A 23,661-nucleotide genomic window follows, 5' to 3' on the forward strand; every position below is an offset into this window, starting at 1 on the left:
GGCCATCACCGCCCCGTCGGGGCTGACCGCCCGCTCGGGGTCCTGCCGCCCCTCGGGGGCAGAGGGCGGGGAAGGGCAATAAAGACGTGAGGCGATATGCGGGGGGTGATTCTGGGCTGGGGGGCGGCGCGGGGGGCGCGGGGGGCGCGGGGGCCATCACCGCCCCGTTTCCCCGGGGGCTGAAGCGCTCTCGCAGCGCCTCACCTGCGCGCCCAGGTGCGAGGGCGCAGGCGGCGCCGTGCGGGGCTGCGCGGGCCGGGGCCGGGACCCAGGGTCCCGGTGCGGGGCATCATCCCCTTCACCCGCGCCCACCGGCCCGGCACTGGCGATGAGCCGCGGCGCTGCCCAGGCTGCTCTCACGCTGTGCCCCAGCATCGGCGGCTGGCTCTGCAAGGAACCTACCGGCGCCCACGGTGCCAGCAGCGCTGGCTGCAGAGAGAAGTCTCCCCTCCTGCCCTATGCCCCTTCAAAACATGAAGTCCCATATTGTTTATTTCCTGTATCTTCGTTTGCTTCGTTGCAAATGTCTTAAGTGGATTGGGGAGACAACCTGGACAGTCTGGGCCTGTCTTTTTTTTTTTAGTTATTTTTTAACATGCGTGTAGTGGAACTACAGTAGCCACGGAGGCGGCTCTTAACTGGTTTAAATCAGGATAACGCATTTAGTGATCAATGACCAAAGAGGTGCCCACTATGCGAGGGTTTTATTCTTTAGCTCTCCCTGCTCGATGTACCTTGCTCCTCCTCCCCCCAAACAAAAATTTTACATTAAAAAAAAAAAAAAGAAAAAAAGAAAAAAAAAAAGAAAAAAAAAAAGGAAACCATTTCTCTCAGGTCTAAATTCTTGGGTCCATGTGCTAAAGATAAAATGAATTTAAATTGCTAGTGGAAAAAATCAGCAATTGTATGACTTTTGCAAGAGCTAGTTTCTTAAACGGAAATTGAGTCCTATTTTGTGGGAAATTAGTTTTGCAGACTTTCTTTAAAAAAAAAAAATCCAAAACTTTTGTTCAGCAGCTGCTCCGCTTTTCACTGCAGTTTCAGACTCAACTGGAACCTGCAGCAGTCTTTCGACGGTAAGATTTCCCCCCTTTTCTGACATCTAACTCTTTTTAATAACTGTCTTTAGATTTAACTGTAACAACGCGGTCTTTACAAAGAGAGCGGCGTCCAAAGCAGAAGTTGCTGCCTCTGTGCACCGTTCAAAACTTGATATTTCTTCAGAATAAAGGAAATATACAGTTACAACACTGATGAAATATTTTGTGCTTTTCATTGTGTTTATCGTTTCAATATGTGTTCTAATATTAGAAGGGAGGAATACAAAGAAATCTCGATGGCTGAACCCCTCTTGAGTTTGGGAACACGCCGGGCTGCCAGCACAGGGGTGCTGCTGTCCCTCACGAACAGGCGCTGCCATGAAGCCAATAAGCGCGAGGCAGCGACAGGCGCGGAGCGCGGCGCCCGCAGCGGCCCCGGCGGCCCGAGGGCAGCGGGGGCGGCCCCAGGTGGGAGCGGCCCCCGAGCCCCGCACAGCCCCGCTCCGCTCCGCTGCCCTCCGCCGCTCTCCAACCTGCTGCTGTCCGCCCGCCAGCCCCGGCCACGGCGGCGAGTCGCAGTCGGGGGGGCCGGAGGGGCAGGAATGCCAGCACCCCTCCTTCCAGGGCCGCCGCCGCTGGAGCCGTCGCACCGCCACAGATGTGAAGGGGTCGGGGAAGTCCCGGAGCCAAGGCGGTGTTAAAATGCCTTAATTCCAGAGGATGGCCATGCAGGATTTCTCGCACATGACCAAAAATAAAAAATAAAAAATAAAAAAAATAAGTGAAGCACAATGAAGAAAGTGAGAGAGGGAGAGGGAGAAAGATAGAAAGATAAGGTTTCCAAGAGAAATCAGAGACAAGCTAAAGGAGTATTTTGGGGAGAGGTAGGAGAGGTTCCTAAAGGTGAAGAAGAAGAATGAAATAACAAAGCTATAATGGCACAGGTCCGTGTTTGTCAATATCTTCATACCCAAACCTGATTATTCAGGAATGTGCTTCCCTGGGCTTCTGAGTCTCCAAATAAGTTTGCAGGTCCTACATCAAGTGTTCTTATTACTTCTTTGAAAATCAGTTTTAAGCACGCATGAACTGGAAATGCAATTCACTGCAGAGCTTCATGCTTTCATTTTAAACTATATAAGGAGAATGCAAATATAGGCAACTAATGTTAAAGAAAATAAACAGCTTCAAACACTTTCTGAAATGATTCAGAAAGTTTCTGTGCAGTTACCAAATACCTATGACTATACGATAACATCCGTTGTAAAAAAATATATATATATATAACTTTTTAGTTATAGCTTCAGTGCAAAGCTTCTCAGTAATAACAGAATAATTACTGAAAAAATTGTAAGCAGTTGCTACTTCTCAATATTAACGATTGAATTCTTGTTCGCATTGTACCTTTTCAGAATGTGTGTTTAACGTACATGTGGTACAAAAGCATAGCTTAAATCAATGCCAGCAAGTTTGCCCAAAGCTTATAAACATCAAGTGAAAAAAATAGAATGTTTTAAATATGTGAAAACAGTAAACTGTTTAACTCATAAAAACATCTGGAGCCAACACAGTTTGGAACATCCTTTATATTTTCATGTATGGGCTACTATTTGCATTCACTTTGTGTTTCTTGGTTTTGCTGGTGGGTCGTTTTTGGTTTTTTAACTTACCATTTATGGGGCAGGAGATCATGTAAAATTGACCTGAACGAACCAGTTTACAATTCCTTCTCTTCACAACTTTTGTAGTCTTTCTGATTTTTTACGTTGGAGACTGAAAGAACCACCTTCCTGAGTATTTATCAGAATGTAAGTAGGATTCTTGTCAGTTACTTCTAGTGTGTGGTTAGCATATTTGCAATATGTGTTTTACAGTAAAATCAGATAGATAAGTCATACTTGGGGACCACCATTTGAGTGATAAAAATTGTCATAGCTTTGCTGAAGTCAGCAGAAAAGATGGCAATTTACGCCATTTAAGAATATTTTCCTTACTGTCAAAGGGAAAGCTTACAAATATGAATTCAGTTTCTTTTAGCCAAAGTTTTTATTGTACTCAAGAGCCTACCAAAGCAAGAGGACAAAGTTTTATTCTACTGTAATTATAATCAGTTCGTATTTTTTCCATGGCAATTTGGTCAATGCAGGCATCATTTAACCTTAGAGTCAATCCAGATTCACAACAGATGTATATTTATTTTCAGCCTTTTCTTTTTTCCCTAATTTTTGCCAGTTTAACTCCCACTGAAGCAATATAACTCGTTTCTCTTGGTACCTGTGCTGCAATATAAACCCACAGATATAAGCAGTAATAAAGCCTGGGTATTATGCATCATTTTAGAGAGGCTTGAATGCCTTAACTGAAAATCCTAGCACAGAAAATGAATAATTGTTCACTGACTATTCAAAAATACTGAATCTCTGACTAGTTAAAATTGACAATAATCATATTTACCATTCTAAAACTATGGTATACCGATATCTTTACAATACTTTGTCATAAAAACTTTTTTTCTGAGAAATTGCACTACCACAATATGTACCACATAATTTAACATTGCATTTCTGTGGTGTACTTCCATTTCACTCTCTATAGCGTTTACATGTGCCATGGTTTAACACTTATCAGACACAATTTTTGCTTTTAAGACAACTACTCAATCTGTAAAAACTTTTAAGACTGAATTCATATTCTCAGCTACTTCTCCCACATACATATGGCTTCTGTTCTTATTTTCATGATTTCCAAGCATTACAAATTTTAAAGTTATGCCAGCAATTTAGTATATTACAGAAAAGTTGTGCTGAGGCATGAGGCCCTCACTGAAAATGATTTACAAGTTTGAATTACATCATTAAAAGTTATTTGAATTGCCAGCCCACTGTAACCAGTAAAATATCTTACGCTTCCTATTTAATTTAAATAAACTGATGAAATATTAAAATTCTGAATGCACTTGAGGCTTCACACCTGAACTATGATGTTTCAGAAATGCTCTTAGAATTTGGGAAACGATGCATTTCACATGCTATGGGAAACTTGCATGTCACATTAGATACTCAAAAGCCCCAGAAGTCATATTCAAAACTTTGGGGTGTGTTTGTTTGAAATAAATAATTTATTTGCAAATTGAACCCTCTTGCACAATACTATTTGTTTCCTAATCTGCATGTAACATTGCAATTTAACATTTTTTTTATTCTTTCTAGTATTATCTCCACTTAAGAATACTTGAACTAGAAAACAGCTATGACTAGCTTTGCAGGACATTTTAATAATACATATCTTTCATTTGTATTTAGAAATGTACTCAAAATGCATATGCAGGCAAGTCAATAATACCTGAAAAATATGCTTTCTATTTTGTTGTCGCCAGATCTTGACAATTACATGCTCGAATCGGTCCATTTTCCTCATAAAATTACTAAACACAGAGGGAAAAAAAAAGGCTTGTATTTTTCACTTTAATAATTTTATTATTTGATTAAATTCACACTGTGTGTTTTGATCTGTATATGCATTTAAAAGACATTTCACTGAGGTCCCCATTGATAATACAGACACTGTTGTGCTTGGAAGAAAGGTGAAGGGCATTTTTGTCATTCTGTATTTTCAACCATGCTTGCTTCCAACTGTGCTGCAAAATTAATATTGTGCTGATTACAGTTCAAGTCTGAGTCACCCAAAATAAAAATACAGATGATTGACAACTTTGTGCATCAAAAGATTTACGCTATGACTTACATCGATTAAACGGGTAAATGCACAGTATGCTTACAGTAAAAAGACCAAAATAGAGAAAAGAACATAGCACTATGTGAAATATTTATTGTCTCCGGGCTGACATATCCAAGCCCTTGCAGGACCAGCAGCAGGGGGCATATTTCATAATTCTGCCTCCATCATTGGGAGAGTGATAAGTCACTAATTTTTGTCATCTCTTCTACACGTTAATGAGTTTAATACTACTACAATGTGTGCTTGTAGTAGTTCCTAATTTTCTTTTCTCTGGAGGGAGAAAAAGACACATAGGCATGTATCTATGCAGCAAGGATAAATAATTACAAAATCTCTAGCTTTTAATAGCTGCTGGGATTATGTTATTTACTTTGCAGGTGTGTTTGTTATGATTTATAGTGTGATGAGCTCTAGACTTGGAGCAGAAACCCTTAACTAGCTAGTATTCAGAACAGAAAGATATTCACTGCCCCGCAGAGCTCAAGGTCTATTCATTTTGCCAGTTTCACATGGGAGTAATCCTGTGTTTTTACAGAGTCCTATTTGTCTTCATGGTGATTTGTCTGACTAGAAACATTTTCAGGATTGCAATATTATTTAATAATAGATGTAGGAAACAAAGACCTAAAAATTGCTAATGCATAACAGCATCATGCACCTCAAAATCTAATATCAGATAATGCTAACAACAGATACTTGATTGGAGAACTTAAAAACAAAATAACATTTGTTTAGAATTATTATATTAGACTAAACTGAAGGTATTTTTAGATGCAAATATTCTGTCTTGTGAAAGAATGAGAAAAAATTAAAGAAAAAGAAAAAAGCAAACTAGACTTCCCTAAAAATATATGCCAAGATGTTTTTAACTTGCAGATAAAGTTTCAAGGATTCAGGAAACAATTGTAAGGCATCAGTGTCACTAAAAAAAAATTGGTAAGCTCTTAAATATCATGAAGAAGCATCCGAGTGACATAACTTGAGAATGACACCTTCCAAAGCTGTGTTTGTGTCAAATAATTTTATATTTTATTTCTCCAAAGCAGAATGCAGCTCTACTGATGAGCTGTGAATATATGATACTACTTGTTGAAATAAACTTTTCCGAGATATTTGTGCTTGTCATACTTTATCAAGAATCACACTTTCATGTCCTTTGATATAACGTGATAGATCTCAGGTTGGGTTCAATAAAGTATCCCAGTAAGGGACTATCTGAGGCACTTTCACATCAGCTAAGTTTACGTATTGCACTTTGGTGCACTGAATCTCTTTAGGTAGCCACCTTCCTCTCTTCTTTGATGCATTTTCATATATTTCATTTAAATTAGATGTCCATAATAAAAGTGTGAAGTCCATTTATTAGTACGCTTTATTTTTCAAATGAAAAATGTCTAGCACTGTGGGCTTAGTGAAGGTCAGCTGTAAAAAGAGGTGTATTATTTGGCATACTTTTCAGCTGACTGAGACACATGCAATGTACAGCACATGGGGACAGTCTGGATTTGTGTAATTCCCTCATAGGTAATTTGTCCATGAACTTTAAGCATTTGTACATTTGAGCTGTAGAACGTATTACTGAGGGATTTAGATTTTATTTAATAATCCAAGTATATTTAAATACAAGATGGTAAACGAAAAATATTTTCCGTTTAACTGTTTCAAAAAAGCCATGTGCAAAAGAACACAACAAAACGAAATTAACTCATAACATATGCAACTCTTACTTGTGCAAGAGCGGTATATGCCCCTAAATCCAGACTGCAGCATCTGGAGGCATAGCATGTCTCTAATGGAAGAGAAAGGCACGAGACATGTCAGCTTCTTGGCTGTGTTATGCTCAAAGTCGTGCCTTTTCCTTCTCGATACCCAATGCAACTTTGATTAAAACTAATAAAACAGACACTGTCCAGGTAAACGGCCTTTGAAGCATTTGGCTTTTTTTGTCTCACTAATTGTAGGCAATAGGTTTAAGCTGAGATAGATATTTATTACAGAGAAGAAAAAAAACCTCTTACATAAACCTCTTTTGCTTGAAACAATGAAGTTTGAATCAAAACAAATATCCCATGGTATGAATCATGTGTTCTTAGTGCATCCACATCTACACATTCCCATTTGTAGAAACAAGTTTTGCTGTTACTAAGACGACTTGAAGTGCCTCTTTATTACTACTGTATTTTACCCCTAGAAGTATTAGAGATGATGTATTCCTCATATACTTTTACTATTGTGATCAGTTTGGTAGAGACTCTGAAAACTTTTTAAAGAAACAATTCACCCTTTAACTGTTTTACAAGAACTGTCTTCATACTTGACTTTGAGGAAGTGCTGAGTCTTTTCCCCAATGACCTTACAGGATCAGCTTCATTGTTGGACTGTAATAGCAATTTTTAAAAGTGCAGGGAAACTTAGGTACAATTCCTACAAAAAAAATAATCTTTAAACAACCAACTCTACTGAAAATTGTATTCTGAAACAAGCCTGGTGGAGAAAATATTTTACAAACGCATTTTCAATTTTTTACTACACTAAAACTGTTAAATGATCTTCTACAGAATTTGAGATGTCTAGTTTTAAATGTTCTTTCCTTCTTACTTTTATCAGCTAATCTCTTCTTTTATATTCATAGCAAAAAAGGGGAAAGTTATGTCTGTATATTGTAGTTACTCTTGTTTACAGAAAATAAAAGTAGAAACTGCGAAACTGTGTATTAAACTTGAAAATCGCCCATGAACATGAACAGCATGCTGGATATATAAATACTCATATTTGTATGCTGAAAGAGGGTCTTCAGCTGTGCAAAAGTACAAGCTTACCTCCAGGCTCAAACCCTTACTGTACGATTAAAACAAATTAGGTTAGTGCCCACTGTCTTTTAATAACAGAGAGAGTTCTTAGATGCATTATATTGCAATAGAAACCTGACATTAAATCAAATGAAGGAGCAGAAAAACTCTTTGCACAGATTATCAGAGAAAGTTCTGACTTTGCTTTGCTAGCAGAGAAAAATGTTTGGGAATGTATCTAATCTAACACACCCAATAAAACTGTACAGTAGTCACTAGTATAACAGTGAGCTACAGGGAAGACAGAGTCACATCCCAGAACAAAATTCCAAGATTCCTGTGATCCCAAACTGTCTGTTTAATTTCTACATTGTGAAGCTATGTATCCATTTTGGTAAGTTGGTAGGTAGACTTCTCTTATACATGTATACTAATTTCATGACATGTGACCCCCTGCAGCTGTGGTAATGAGACTTCTTTAAAAACATACCTTGACTTGATGATGAGAATATTTGGATCTAAAAATAAGTCATATATTTAACTTCTAATATGAAAGGCATGGCGCGTGTCCAGAGGTCCTGGCAATAAGTTTATACTGTACAATTTGTAGTCAATCAGACTTTCCCAAATGAAGTTCCATAAATATGAACATACATTGCTCATTTGTTTTCTTTTCTGTTTCTTTTTTTTTTTTTTTTTTTTTTTTAGGTTTCCTTTATTGGTATCATAATAGTATGACCCAAATATAAGGAAAAAACCCATATCGTATTAAACACAGGAATACGCTTTCACAGTCATTTATTGTGCATAGCTAGTAAACATTTCCTGGCAAACAATTTAGAGAGTCCATAAATTCCACCCTAACGCTACTTCCGTAGCTAGATGCAGTGCACCATACACGAGGGTATTAGCTCAGTCTCTCTCATCCGGAATGGGTGGATTGGAATTGAAAAATCCCCACCCCCCCATTATAGCACCATATGTCTCGAAAGTCTATCCTCTCTCAGGGCAAACGGCTCCTCTCAGATCCGCCTGATGGATCACGACTGAAACGCTGCTGTCCCTCGCTATTTAATCTAACAGCATTTCTGAAGTAGCTATCAAGAGAGCACGACGAGCCAAGCATCCCTTTGGCATTAGTGGCAGTTCCCCACGCAGAGAATATCAAGGATATGGAATACCAGAGAGAAAATCTACCACACCATGCCAATTTGTATGGAAAATTTGATCCTCAAGCTAGAGGCAGGGAAAAGAAGAAAGCCTGTCATTTCAGCAAATTGAGCGGTGCTTATGATTCCCGTGTTCCTTATGTAACTAGTTAACCAGTGTTAGTAGACCAGCTTTGCAGCATCTTCAGAGGAACTGAGTCTGTAAGAGTTTCAAACAATTTTCTATATATGTCTTATTGAGGTGTTTATAGATTGAGGGATTACTAAAGCAACAGTTTATCCATAAAGATTTTTGGTGGATTAGATTTCTGCTCAATATTTTTCAGATCGCTTTCTGTGTCCACATCAATTTATAACAGGAAAAAAATACCTTTAAATAACACCCAAACATTTGAAAGGATTTGTGCGAAGTGATCATATTAAGAAGTTCATATCGTTATTTAAGAAGACTGAGCAGACATATTTCCACCAGTTTATGTATTTTTTACAGGTATACATTAATATCATTCATGTTACAGGTATTATTTCCAGATTATTTTGGATTGAAAACAAAGACTTAGCAAAAATCTGGATGCCTTCCAAGTTTCCAAAATCATCTCAAAAGCTCAAAGGAATTCAGTCACCCTGTTGAAGCCCTGCTTTTGGATTTTTAATGTTACAGGATATAGTAACTCTCTCCCCTGTACACCTTGAATCAGAATCTCAGGAAGGATGGCATAATAAAAAAGGGCAGAAAGGTTTTATTTCACTAGGCATGCAAGTCTCTTTGGTTTTCAGCTCCCTGGTTTTAAAATCCTCTTTCATTGCTTCCAATTGAATGGGACCACTATTGAATAAATAGTCCTCTTCAGTATATATCATTATATATCTGTGATAATCCATGCGAACTCCTTTGGAGTATTATTATGCAAACAAAAATAAATTTTAGAATAAAAAAGTATGATGGGTTTTTGCAGCTTTTGAAATTAATTAAAATTACCAGGACTTCAAGGCTCTAGAATTTTAGACTTTTTCATGTGCTCTTTCCCCAGTGCTCAACAGTAGACATTACACAATCATCCCTCAATGTCTGTCTACTCATCTTTACAACCTCTCTGTACCTCCCCCTTTTAGCTCTAAGGCACCAAGTTCAGTCACGAGTCCTTCAGGAGTACTCTGAAGAGAAGTAATTTGTGGTCTGCAATTTGCTCAACTTGCTGTCTGATGATAAAGCCCCTAATTCTTTTCCTGGACCAAGACCTCTGCCAGTTTCCTTTCATTGTGCATTGGGCAAACAGAACTAGAAGAAAGATAACACTGAGCATGTTCAGCAGAACTCCAGCAATCATTTACTCTTTTATGTTTTCAGTGAATCGGATTGCTAGTAAAAGCTGCCAGAAAAAGACAGGTCTGATCAAAAGATCATGAGCAGATAAAGTCCAGCTTCCCAGATACGTAGCCTCAAGGACTATTCTGTGCTGGTGGTAGGGTGTATTAGCCCCCAGGCCCAGTCAGCCTTGGCCTCCTCCAGGTCAGCGTGAATGCACCCTAATAACCCTTTTGGTGTGAATTCTTGTCTGATTGGTACAATACGCTATTTTCTCATATTTAACATTACACTCATGCATGGTTGTATGGACTTTTTCTTGACTCTCCTCATGGTAAAGAATACCAATAACAAATTAAATTCATGTGTTTTACGTACATTAAGTAGTAGGAAATAAATCTGTGTAGAAAATGTGGCTAGTTCCTGTGTTTGCAGAGACTCTCTGGATTTATTGCATTGAAGCCAAATCTATTGTTAATCCATTTAATACTGATTTTATTCTCCAAATATGTTTGGTGTTTCCTTTCTGAACTGACATGTTGTGACTGGAAAAGTCAGTATCGTACATTCATAATGTACTGGCAAAAAAATGCTGAGAACAGGTAATATATTGTTTTATTGCTGATAAAATGTATAAAACCTCAGCAAATAAGTTTAGATGGTGACTGTTTGAATTATCAGTAATATTTTAATAGGATTTCTGTAGAGATCTTTGCCCTTTTCTGTGAGGTGCTGTACACTGAACAGGAGAGCTTTCCACCTAAATAGGCAAGATAAAGGGCCAAAGAAATTAAGTCGGATAACTATAAAGCTTAAAATTAGAAATATCTACTGTCGACATTCACTTCAGGTCTGTCGTTAAGAATAGCATGCTTGCGACACAAATAGAAACGTAGTATTTCTTTTTAAAAAAATTTCTGCAGAATTATGTAGAAAGAATTAGGAGATGCATTCCCTGAAAGCATTCTTATTTAATACCATTTTTAATAGGTTTCACCCTCTTTCAGAATGGGATTAAATCAGGGTGAGGTAATTGGGTGTTATGGTCCAGTTAATGAACTTTAGCATGAGGCTAGTGGCAAGTTAAATCATTATAATATGGAGCAGCGTTTTATAAAGAAAACTACTGGAAGTCGAACAGTTTGAGCGCTACTGACTTCAAAGAGCCTGGAACCTCAGACCCGATTTCCAGAATTTTATAATTTGTTATAATTGTAGCTGTATTTTCAGTATGTTTTGTATTTCTGCTTAAAGCACTGAAGTGAGCAATCTGCATATGTTACTGTAAATAAAAAGAGGCTGTGAGAGAATGCTGTGACTCCAAGTTAACACTTTACTACAAAAAAAAAAAAAAAACCCAAATGGCTTCTGTGCGTTAAATCTTTCACACCTCTCAGTAACTGTGTCAGTATTTTTAAGAAAACACTTTATTTTGAAGCAATGGTCCAATTTGTAGTTGAATCAGGTTGACATTTTATATCTCACTTTATATGCCTCATTTTAAAGATTCTCGTTGCTGTCAAAATTAAATTAAAAATTTAAAAGTCTGGGTTTCTTTCATACCAGTTCTGAAACATCTTAACTAGGAAAATGCTTATGAGGTATGGAATAGTATTAACATAAACTGGAAACCTCAGAGTGTCCATATAAAAATACAGCTACATTAAAGAAATCAAAAATGACAATTTCTCTAACTGCATCCAGAGGAATTCTCTCCTAGACCTCAGTCTAATGACAGAGGAAACAGAGAATAAAAATTAATTGCTTATGTGCACATAGCTAAAACTTGATTATATTTGTTAGGAGAAAAACAATTAAAATCTAATATTTATGTTTCTTGATATAAGACAGTTGACTTTTACGAATTTGACAGTAAGTGTAAAACATATTTGAAGAAAGTATTAAAGGAAAAACTCGACTGACAAATTCAGTCTGCTAAACGCATTGTCTTAAAGAGTCACAGTGAAGGAAAAACCTTCTATTCTTTTTAAAAAATAATAGAATTACATTGTATTTTAATGCAGCTGCTAAAAAAAACCCCAAAAACAAAAGGGAGGTGGAGGGGAAATGTAGAAATTAATATAAATCAGAAGCTGGGAATTATAAGGCGTTTTTAAGTCAAATATTACTGGGAGAAAACAAAGATAAGGACAATATGAAGACATTTTGATTTTTTATTCTGAACAAAAACCCTAAAATATGTTTTGCTCCATTACTAAGAGGAAATTACTAGGATTTTTGTAAGAAAAACAATAAAAAACCCATTCTCAAATACTTTTCTTCTGTATTTTGGGAAAAAGTCAAATGATGTATTCATATCAGATGAGTATGGTGAAGCTCTGTTTCAGTAGTTGCACAGGAGAACGTTAAATAGCAGCTAATAAAACTAGACATTTTTAAAATCGGTAGACCTGAATAATTTTCGTGGAGGTATTTTAATACATTTGGCAGAGAAGCCTGCATGGTTAGTGAGGATTTTTAGTATGTCTTGGAGAACTAGGGAGGTTCAAGAGAACTATGCAAAAATTTTTGTGAATAGTTAAAAAGAATATATGTGATGACCTAAATGTCTATAAGCATTTCAACCATACATTGTTCTCAAGCAAAATAAGGAACGGTTTCTAGGAATATTGTTCATTTTAATCAAAGCAGCAAGAACAGAATTTTCTGGAAAATCATCTTGCCAAAGCTAACTCGATATCATTTAATAGGAGTATAAATTTGGTAGGATAAAGGTAATTTAAGTACTATTAAATATGTAGAGGAATAATGGATAGTCTTTTAGGTTTTAATCACAGTATTTTGGTAAAAATATTAAAATCAACATTGTAATTAATAAAATCAAATCTCAAGCATAAATCAATTGGGGAAAAGTAATCAGTGGTGGTTATTTTAATGATAATCCACAGATGCATGATCCTATCTTTTTTTTTCCTATTGTTGACTCTTTTATCAGTTATAAAAAAATATAATTAGAAATTTTGCACTTGAAATTATTGGAAGATTAGTAAATAAAGAGTGAGACAAGTCAATGTGAACTCAGTTTGCTCAGGAAATTGGCCACATTTAAATAAATGGTAAATTTTGATCCAGAGAAACGTAAGACACTGCTCTAGTAACAAAAACTCTGCCACTGCTACAAGGTAAAGACCCTGCCCACAGACTGAAGGCAGCCTGAAAAAGCCTGGAGAGCAGATAATCAGTGCCAAGAGCTGTGAGTACAAGAGGGTAGACACGAATCTGCAACAACCAAAGAGCACATCACCAGAGAAAGGAACAATATGGTTGTGTTACCTCTGTCCTTGGCACAGATGCAACCTGTTCTGGAAACACTGTGTCCACAATTCAAAAGAGGTTGTTGAAAAATTGGAAAAGGTTCAGAGGAAAGTAACAAGAATGATGAAAGGAGTGGAAAACATTCCTTGTTGTGTGAAAGACGCAAGGAGCTCAATCTATTTAGGTTATCAGAGAGATGTTTAAAAGGCTACTTGATCACAGCCGATAAATAGCTCTGTGAAAAACAGAAATTTGATAACACTAGAGTTCTCAGTCTGGTGACAAAAGTGTAACAGAAGCCAGTAGTAAGAAGATGTAGTTGGAGACACGCTGGAAGGCTTAAATCAAGATGTATGATTCTTTTTCTGTTAAAATCACACACATGTACACACAAAAAAGAGTAATTCAGAAAAGTTCTGGTGCCCCTTTCACAGAGGGGGCAGATTGAGTAGATGATCATAATAGCCTTTCAGTTTTATAGGCCATGAATCTACAGCTTCAATTGCAGGCTTCTCTGCTTCCTATTTTCTTATGCCATCACTGGGCAGATCCAACTGTGCAAACTTAATCGGAACCAGGTGGAGCCTGCTTTTTGCAGCACAAGGGAGCTTCCCCCTGAAGCTACATTGGATGAGACCAGGATTTGACTGGACCAAAGGAATTGATATAGGATGAAGAACGTGTGTCTATCATATTGGTACCTATCCTTTCTAGTTATTGCAAAAAAATACTGATATTTGACTGAGTATAAAACACAGTCTTGGGAGGGGAATTATGGTAAATTGTATGACAAGTGATTTTAACACACACACACACCTTATCGGCTCCAATGAAATAAAAGGAAGTAGAAGATTACACACGGTGCAGTGCTTAAGCGAGGCAGAGTATGGGACAGAGACATAATTAATTTTGCCTGGTATTTGTTCTTCTGAGAGCAGTGCAGGTCCGAGAACTTTCCTTTGACCGCAGAAGTTTTTGAATTAACTTTGTTGTTAGGAGAGACTGCAGGAGGAGGTGGAGCAACAAAGGAAAGAGAAATGCTAACGGAAAAAACACATATAAACAACATACATATGTAGGACACTCACCATATGCCAGCCTCACTTTTTTTCCTCTCTCTCTAATGTGGTCTAATAATTCCAGTCATCTAGAGGGTTACTCACACTGTCTACTTCAGGCATCTGATTTAGGTCCTTTGAATTGCAGCAGTTCCCCCCTTGCCCACAGCCCCCCGGCACCTCTGTCTCCCTGCCAGCTATGCAGGGCAGTACAAACACCTAGGTTTAGTTCTTAAAACTCTGCCTAAGTTAGATACCTAAGTTAGCCTAAAGCTGCCGTATAAATATCACTCTTTCCTATTAAATTTAGAAAGAAAAAAAGAAAAGGAAAAAATTATTGCTATGGAAAAAATTACTTGTTTAAAGTACAGGGATATAAAAGCACAGGAAAGTTTACAAATTCATGGCCAGCTCCTTAGCTGGTACGACTCATATACCAGCATTCAAATAAACAGGCTGATCCCATTTGCCCTGGAAAAAGTGCAACCTTCAAGCTGGTTTTGCAAACCTAGTCAGCCACCTGATTCTTTTGGGCGAAGAACATACGTTTTCATAAAATACAGAAAAGAAAGTTTTACAATATAAGTCCATAAAAAAAAAAAATACCCTCAAAGGGAAAAAAAACTATAAAGAAAACATTGTGTAGGAAATGGCAGCTACTGCAGTCTGCAGAAAGCACTTCTCTTCTAAAAGCAGAGAAAAAGAGGGGAGAAACCAGCATCAGACTCAATGATTGTAAACAATATACTTTTCTGAAAAAATATCTTACTACCCTTCCTACAGAAAATTTCAATTTATTTAAAAAATCCCCAAACATTCTAAATGCTTTGCTGCCCCATATTAGCTTTACTATTACTTCGTTTTTATCGTGTGGTACTGCAGCAAGCCGAAGTAAGCAAAGCATGTGGATCTCAGCTCCGCACAAAGCTAGACAATTCTCAACAGCAGAAAGGCAACTTTGCATAAATGTTGTTGAAAGACAGTGAAGAGAGAAGAGGAAATTCTGCATCTTTAATGCAAGGTTTTTAATGCTTATATATATCAAACTTCTCTGAATACTTCTGGAACCTTTCTGTTAAAATGTCTCTAACTCTAGGGACACATTCTACGAGGCAGTTATGCACCATTTAAATGTGAAAAATGCACACTTTACTTGGAAAAAGATGTGTGATGTGAAGTGTTTTTAAGAATAATTGAATGATTTTGTGATTCATTAAATGCTTTTTCCTCAGCAAGCAAGTAATGTCTTTTCCACTGAGCACCCAAAAGGTGAAAAGTCAAACTGTTAGAAAGAGTAAAGCGTCCTTAGAAAGATGATAATTTACAGTGTTTTTTGTTTCATTTCTTATCTCTTTTTTATTCCAAGAGGAACAGAACAAAAATGAGGGGAGGAAAAGTGAATACTTACATGTAGGAAATTAAAAAGATTAAATGATGGAGACAAAATTATAAGTGGCAGTTGTCTACAGTTTAAAAGAACACAGAAAAATTGTGACACCTAAGGTTTATTGAATATGGCTTCACATACATATTCCTGCTGAGACCATGGGATCAGTTCTTTTATGGGAGTGAAAAAAAATAGCTGTTTTCATATACCCTGTATATCTTTAAGCCAAAGTGTAAATCTTCAGTTTCTTCCCCTTCCTATTTTTTTTGCCCTTTAAAAAATAATAAAAATCTAGGGAAACAATACACACCTTGACTCCTGCAAAAAAGATCTCTGGCACAATCACAAGACGCCTGCTTAAGTAATACCCAAAAGGTAACTCCATGCATTCCACTGGCCAGAAATAATTCACAGCACGATGAATCCACAAGAAAGTCAATAGCATATTATAACACTCTTAGGGGAGCTATAGCTGTAAGAGCAATGTGAGGCAATGCCTTAGCATGAACTATCACTTTATGTATGTGCTGTATACATGAGTATGAATTATATTACAACTTTTGACACGCTATGGCTTTTGATCTACTGTGACTTGTGAACTCTGTCCTATTGTGACCTTTATGCCTAAATCTGTAGGGAATAGTTAAAACAATAGAACATACATGATAGATAACCCTTAGATAGGATAAAAGTGTATAATGATTATGAACACTCATGGTCAGGGCAATAGTTAGTCAAAAGATTAGGAAGATACTTCCCCTGGGAATGATGTTGTGAATTTTCCTGCCCTCTGGGGCATCTGGAGCCAAGGATACTAGCCTAGATGATCCACTGGTTTGATTAGGTATGGCAGTTCTAATATTTCTGTGAACATATGATAGTGTGGAAAAATACAGATTTTATGGTTAATAGAAAATTCTGCAGAAGACAGGAAGGAGGCTTTGACCAGTGATAAAATCCTTGTGAGCTTTCAGTTGTAAAGCTGGTTGAACTTTGTGTAGATTCTGTTTCCACCCGAGTCAACTGTGATTTCCTGCTGATTTCAGTTGGAGCAAAAGAAAAACTGCAAAGGAGCCCCACATACTGTCTTGTATGAGGGAGCACTCAGATACTACAAGCAACTATATTTTATTTTTAATTTAAAAAAAAAAGTCCCTGTAGATCTGGGGTCTCATGAGATTTTCCAGAAAGCAAGGGTTACACTTACTTCCTGCTACAGGAGGGAGAATTTGAAGACAATCTTTTACTGCACGTGTGTATCAGCCTCTGCTCTATTTTTTAACAGCTCCTATTCATTTAGTCTGTTCCAGCAGCTTCCAGCTGCAACCTTGGACTCCAAAGACTGGCTTCCTGATCTTCAGCTACCTGGCTCCACAGAGCTGTCCAGGGACCAGGCATTCAAATGCAATTAAATTGCTCTCCAAAAGAAAGCTGGAGAGCAAGAGACAGTGTTGGCATGCTGCAGAAAAGCAGGAAGACAAAGAATCAACTGACAGCCTATATAGCATGAGGCTGGAGTCTTTGGCTAAAATGTGGAATTATACTGCATCTTGGAAAAAAAGTATGGTCAAAAAGAGCAGACATGGAATGAAGGTATCCTTGAGGCCTTGGCATACAAAGTTTTCACCATTTCTCAACATCTGGAGTTTACACATTGGTAAACTTTAACCATAAATTGTATTTTTAATATTATTGTCATAACCTTAAGACATGAATTTATTTTTATAAAACATAGAAGATATAGCTTGCCTTTATAAGGTGTAAATGTGAATTTATTTAATTAAACTGATTTTAAACCAAACTAAAAGAAAACAGTTTTTTGGATACATTCTGAGTTTTGGTAAAATCACATTGATTTCAGTACAGCCCTCATTAATTAGTTTAAGCAAAAAAAAAATCACTGAAACTGTATCCAGGCTCCACAGGTCAAAAACCAAGGGCATGCAGACTGGTAGGGCAAGGTCCTGTCATGCCAGCTGGACTGACCCTCAGCCCTGAGGGAACTCTGCTCCTGCAGCAGTCTGTCCAAAGGGCCGAAACAGTGATCACTGTTCAACAGGTGACTTCTGCAGCTGCTGCCTGCCCCTCCGCCTACTCACCTGGCTGCAGATGGGGAGGTGCTTCTGTAGCAGTACAAGGAATTTACAGTGGGAAAAAACATTGTGGGACAGAAAGATAAAGTCTTAAACAAGGTCTAGAGGTTGGCAAACTGCCCTTTATGGCAGAAAATGCACACACTATTAGTAGTTTCTCCTTCATATAGTGAAATATATGACCCAGCACAACCAAGTCTCAGATGACACCTGTTAGCTACACCTGCCCTCATAGGAGGGTATTTCTGATGTGCCACTCTTGATATGCTGGGGGAGTGGTGTACAATGGTGTTTGAAAGAGAGAAGTTACATATGACAAGATGAATGGACCAGTTTTGCTGTTGTTCTCTCCTGATAACCACTGTTACAGAGGCTAGATACAAAGTTTGCCAACTTTCCCTGTCTTAAAACTAATTAAAACAATATTACAGAACTAGGAAAACTGTAAATAAAATTTCATCAATTTTAACCTGAAATATTTCTGTTTCCAGAAGCAGAACTGGATGTTGTTGTGCTGGTTAAGTAATACAGCAGCATTAGTGGTAAAAAGATTCAGCGTCCTGAACTGAGATTCACCTGTGTAACTTAAACCATTTGTAGCCTAAAGACAAAATGGAAACTTATGGTTGGAAGAAGCAAGTACTTTCAAGAACAGCTCATCTGCCTGATTGCAGACACGTGCTTTGCATAAGACTGAGCCATTCTCTGAGCTCCTGTGTCTCAATCTCCAAACAGTTCTTGGTAGCTGAAGGAGAGGACAACTAAGACACCAGTTCTCTCCACTCCGTTAGAGAAGTCACCAGAGCCCTCAGAAAAGAAAACACTTCTCTCACTGTTACACCAACAGTGTTTATAAACCAAATCTATAAATATGTGGATTGTCATTATGCCCTATTGATAATCTAGCTAAGGGACTGAAGTGTACTATTATCTATATCTATCTATATATATATTTAAAAAACACATGGCTTGTAAAATAATAGGCTGTCAGCAGTACATACCAATCTATTTAGCATGAATTGAGACAGAGATGCATTATAGAGAGAAAGCTGACACCAGCAGAGTTTCTATTTCCCCTATGACACTGAGCATGAACCTTGCCTCCAGACCCTTTGTCTTCACACTTCTCTGACACTGCTCCTTTCCCTGTGTTCCTTTTGTCTCTCTGCTTGTCAAACTGTTGCTCAGACACCTGCATTTTTTTATACATTTCCTACCCAGTGCTTTGGAACAGTGCATTTCTGATCTCACAGATGTATGAACTGAGACATTGTATTGAGTTTAGAAAAAAATGTCAAATATATATTCAGAACAAAAAAAAATATCATAAGCTGTTTCCTGAAAAGTATCTACTCTGTGTAAATAGAGATTTTATTTTTTCAAGACAAAGCAGAAAATTCCCTCACACCTGAAGAACACAATTTATTCTATTTGAAGCAAAATATTTTTTTTTAATGCAAAGTGATGTACAAAGAAAAATAATAGAATGTTTTCATGGATATGTAAAAGAAAGCTAATGAAAAAAGGTACAATTCTAAAAACTGAAGGTGGACCTACACTCTTATACAGAATCAGGGCTGCAATTCATGCCAGGTGAGAAGTGTGTTCAATTCCCTTTTCTTCATGTAAATAGGACATAAACCTGTATTAGCCCAGTTCAGTGTCTCCTCTTAAAAAATTCTTTTGTATTGATGGACAGCAAGGCAGATAAACTGATACCAAATACCCAGAAATATGAGACCTATGGATCTATGTAAGTCAATACATTGGTTTTGAAGAAAATTAGTGAAATTAAAATAAACATTAAAGTTAATGGATAAATAAACTGAAAGGACAGAGGGGATTCCTTTAATATAAGGAAAAAAATAGGGTTTGTTTCTTTACAGGGCCTTTCACTAAACCTCTTAAAAAACCCTAAACAGCTTTTGATAAGAGACAAGGCCTTCAGATCTTAATTAGTTGAAGAGACAGGACAGTTAAATGGATAATTCTAAAACTAAAAAGAGGTTCCAGAGCAAAGCAGTATAAAAATGCCTATGGAATGATGAGTGTCATGATAAGGGTAAATAAAGAATGACATTTTCTCCTCCAGTTTAGGAACTAGTGAGAATCAAATAAAGGGAGTAGGAACCAGCTTCCAAATGACTCAAGACTGGTAGCTCTTCATACAAATGGAACAACAGAAGCTGTTGGATGCTAGAAGTTTGCCAGTCACCAGCTAAACTCGTGTCTATAACCATTGAATATTAAACATGAGACAACACTGTGAATGAAAGAGCCACTGAGCCACACTGTTGAAGTCCGAGCATTTTTCTCAAAATACCAAATGCGTTCATTTGTTCCTTTTTCTTCTGTTCTTCCTGAACTTTTGTCTCTTGCTGTCCATTTGCAGTGGTGTGCTATCAACCTGCAGAATCTCTGCTAGGATCCAGTACTGTTTCTCTCAGGGCAGAAATGGTACTGGATATCTCTCAGGCAGAGTTAAGTAATTAGTCCAGGCATACCACAGGTGAACACTGATATGGTAGAGTAGGGATTAGCTCAATTTCTTAGAGCATGTTGCTTATAAATCCAAGGTTGCAAATTCAATCCCTGTATGGGCCATTCACTGAAGAGCTGGACTTATTGGTCCTTGTGGGTCCCTTCTAATTTTCTAAATTAGAAAAATAAATTCTAATTCTAAATATTCTGTGGTGTATTACTTGTCTAGCTGCTTTAAATCCAGAAGGAATGTGAGCTCATTTCCATAATGACGCACCTCCAGAGCTACTCTGACCCAGCTCAGATGGTTCAAAGGCCTATTTCTTATTCTGGATGAGAATTAAAAAGAAGTGTATATGCATTGAGTCTTGTCCACACTGAATTTAGCTGCCATTGCAGAGGAGAGAGCAGTGCTGCAAGATTGAAGGCCCTGAAAGGCTCAGCTTCCAAATACTGACACTGCACATAGCAAGGAATACCCCAGGGGCTGGTGCTCTAACCCAGACAAGGAACTGCCCCCAGCAGTACAGGGCACTGGGGAGAGCTTCCCAGGAGGAACCTCAATCTCAGGCTTTATTTCCATGGCTCAGAGCTGGTCAGGATGGGTTTGGGCTGTTTTCACCATTATCCTGACAATATTGGGCATTACATGACTCCCAGTATTAATTTATGTATTCGTGAATAGTCTTGAATATTTCAAACCTTTTAATGTGAGATTATAGGAGGTTGATCACTTAGACTTCTCATTTTTCCTGGTCTTATTTACCTTTGAATGCCAATAATCCAAAAGTTTTTTCATCACTTTAGAAATAATTTTAAGTGTGGGAGAAAGGGAGAAACTCTTTTCACACAGGTATTTCTATGAGCAGCTGAGACAGGATTCTATTTTTAAAAAATTTTTATAAAGTAGTTCTGCTTGTCTGACCAGTGTAGCGGATTCTAAACTCATATGCAGGGAAATAGCAGAGTGCCACAAGCACCACATTTTATGTTATGTAAATGCTCCCAAAATGGAGGAAGTGGAAGTGATGAATTAAGTGAGAAGCTTTTGTTATGATTCTTTTAGGTTTTAAGGGTAAAAAAATTGAGAATGGATCTCCTTAGAGAGGAAGGAGAGAGAATGGCACTTCTAAAGGATGCAATCTATCATCCTAAACATTGGTAAGTGACATTTCCTTAGGCAGCTGACGGCTAAATATGTCTAGGTTTTTCAACTTGTGCTGGTAGAAGAAAGAAGGAGTCTTATGCCCTCATTTTTTAAAGAATATCCACAATTCAGTGAGCATAATCTGGTCCACAAGTTTCTGGTAGAGTTGTACTAGCATGCTTAGCTACATAGCATTTTTCTGTGTGGATATTTTGAGAGGAAAGTATTTTTTGTTTGTTTGTTTCATATAAGTTCTTTATAGTTTTTTTTTTTAGAAGTCTGTGATGTATTAGAAAGCATCATGTGCACAGAGGAACTGCAGCCTTTCCTGTAAATTCAACAAACTGGTATATGCTGAAAGCAACCCCTGAATGATTTACCTTTTTCACAAAGAGAGGTGAAGAGAAGGAGAGGGGTGGGAAAACAACAGATTTTTTAAATTATATTAACACTCACTACCTGCAAAAGCATTTGTAGAGAGTTACCCAAATCTCCTGTGGGCATTTCAGCACAAGTCCAATACAGAAATACACCAGAAAAGAATGACTAGTTGATTGGGCTACAGGCCAATCTCAGCTACAACTGTATGCTATCATAAAACACCTTGGCCCCTTCCACAAGAAGAAATAATCAAGTCTCCATGATACTGTATTCCTGAGGAATGTGGTTTTTCCAGATAAATTTCATTTTCTGAGTCACTGTTAATTTTCTTCAGGCCTACATACAGTTCACATTCCTGTTAAGGCAACACCTTAAGAAAGTATTGAGATGGTCAGAAAGCAATAGGAAAAGAATGCTAACAGCAATTACTTCCTCTAAAAGACACCCGCAGTTGCTTGGGTGTTTTAGAAATGTGACAGGTTAGACTCAGCCAGGAGGCTCAGCGAGCCAACCAACACTCTCCTTGGTTTCCTCTCCAGAGCAGGGCCAGGAGATCCCCAGACATGTCCCGCCAGCAGCTCACACCACTGCCTCACTGTCCTCTTCAAGACTCTGTCCAACTGGGAATGAATGTAGCGTCTTGTTACTGAAGTTACTGCTTTCAGACTCACCACTATTGACAAGTCAGTAAAAATCCCTTCCTGTGACTTATTCTAAAAACACAAATTTCTAAAAAAGCACCCCAAACAACTATACATAGCTATATAAAGTTGTTGCAGAAATTATTTTAATAAAGTAATTAAGAATGGACACAATATTACCTTCCATGTGTTATTAGAATGCACAGCAGTAGTTCAAGGCTTACAAAGATTTGCATTTGTGTTGGAATATTATTCATGAATTGGGAATTTAAAATACCACTCAAACGTGCCTTCATACAGTTGGCCAAATAAAGCAAAGTTGTTCAACAAGGGACTTCTGTATTAGAGACTTTGAAAATAATGGCTTAACAGTATGCTAACTTGTTGAAAAGAAACTCATCAGAGGTCTGTCCAGCTATGACATGTTATGGATTTACTTTGGACTGAACCAATGGGCTGAGGTATGCCACCAAGATGAAGGAATACAACTTGAAAGATATATATGTCTGTTTTAAGTAGGAATGTTCATTCATTAGTTCACTGCTTCATTCACTAAGCCATGTGCAAACTGCTGCACCAATGAATGATTCACTACAGATGCCTTTAAAGCACCACACAGCAGGAACAAGCAAGATACTGGCTATTGTGACTCTCCTGGTGGGACAAGGGAGCAATTTCTTCATGCCCTGGGAGCCTTGAAATGGAAGAATACAGGCAATACTGCAAAAAGTAATCTTTAACCAAATGTAGTCTGTACATTAATATGCCCACAATCCTCCCTCACATCTTCAATGTTTCGAGTTTATTTTGAGGGAGCAAGGCATAGAAGAGGTGAGTTGTTTTGAGGTGCAGGCTGAGCAAAACTGTCCAGAACAGCAGCTCCAGGGGCCACTGAAATAATATACAACCTTTTACAGTGCAAAGTATGCTAAAGTGGGTCATACAGTTTATTTCCAGATGTTCTCACCTCCAGTATTTTCTAATGATATAGATAAAATCCAAAAAGACTTCCTGTATGAGGCTAAAACTGTGTAAAAAAATGAACAAAACCTGTGCAGCGTAATTTATAAGGATGCAAAAACAGAGCAAGTAAACAAAAAAACAAAATCACAGAGTTCCTGTACTTAGAACTGAAATTAGTAAATTTTCAGTATT

At 37.6% G+C, this 23,661-nt stretch overlaps 1 long non-coding RNA gene across 1 annotated transcript in view; it reads left to right on the plus strand.

Annotated features, from left to right (window-relative positions):
* Positions 1-1,022: 1,022 nt before the first annotated feature.
* Positions 1,023-23,661, plus strand: part of LOC131576128 (uncharacterized) — a 28,197-nt gene continuing 5,558 nt past the window's right edge. The window contains exons 1-2 of the long non-coding RNA XR_009276928.1: positions 1,023-1,076; positions 2,789-2,848. This is a non-coding gene — a long non-coding RNA (uncharacterized LOC131576128). The remainder of the gene's footprint in view (positions 1,077-2,788; positions 2,849-23,661) is intronic.

Source organism: Poecile atricapillus, chromosome 2 (genome assembly GCF_030490865.1).
Source record: "Poecile atricapillus isolate bPoeAtr1 chromosome 2, bPoeAtr1.hap1, whole genome shotgun sequence".
NCBI lineage: Eukaryota > Metazoa > Chordata > Aves > Passeriformes > Paridae > Poecile > Poecile atricapillus.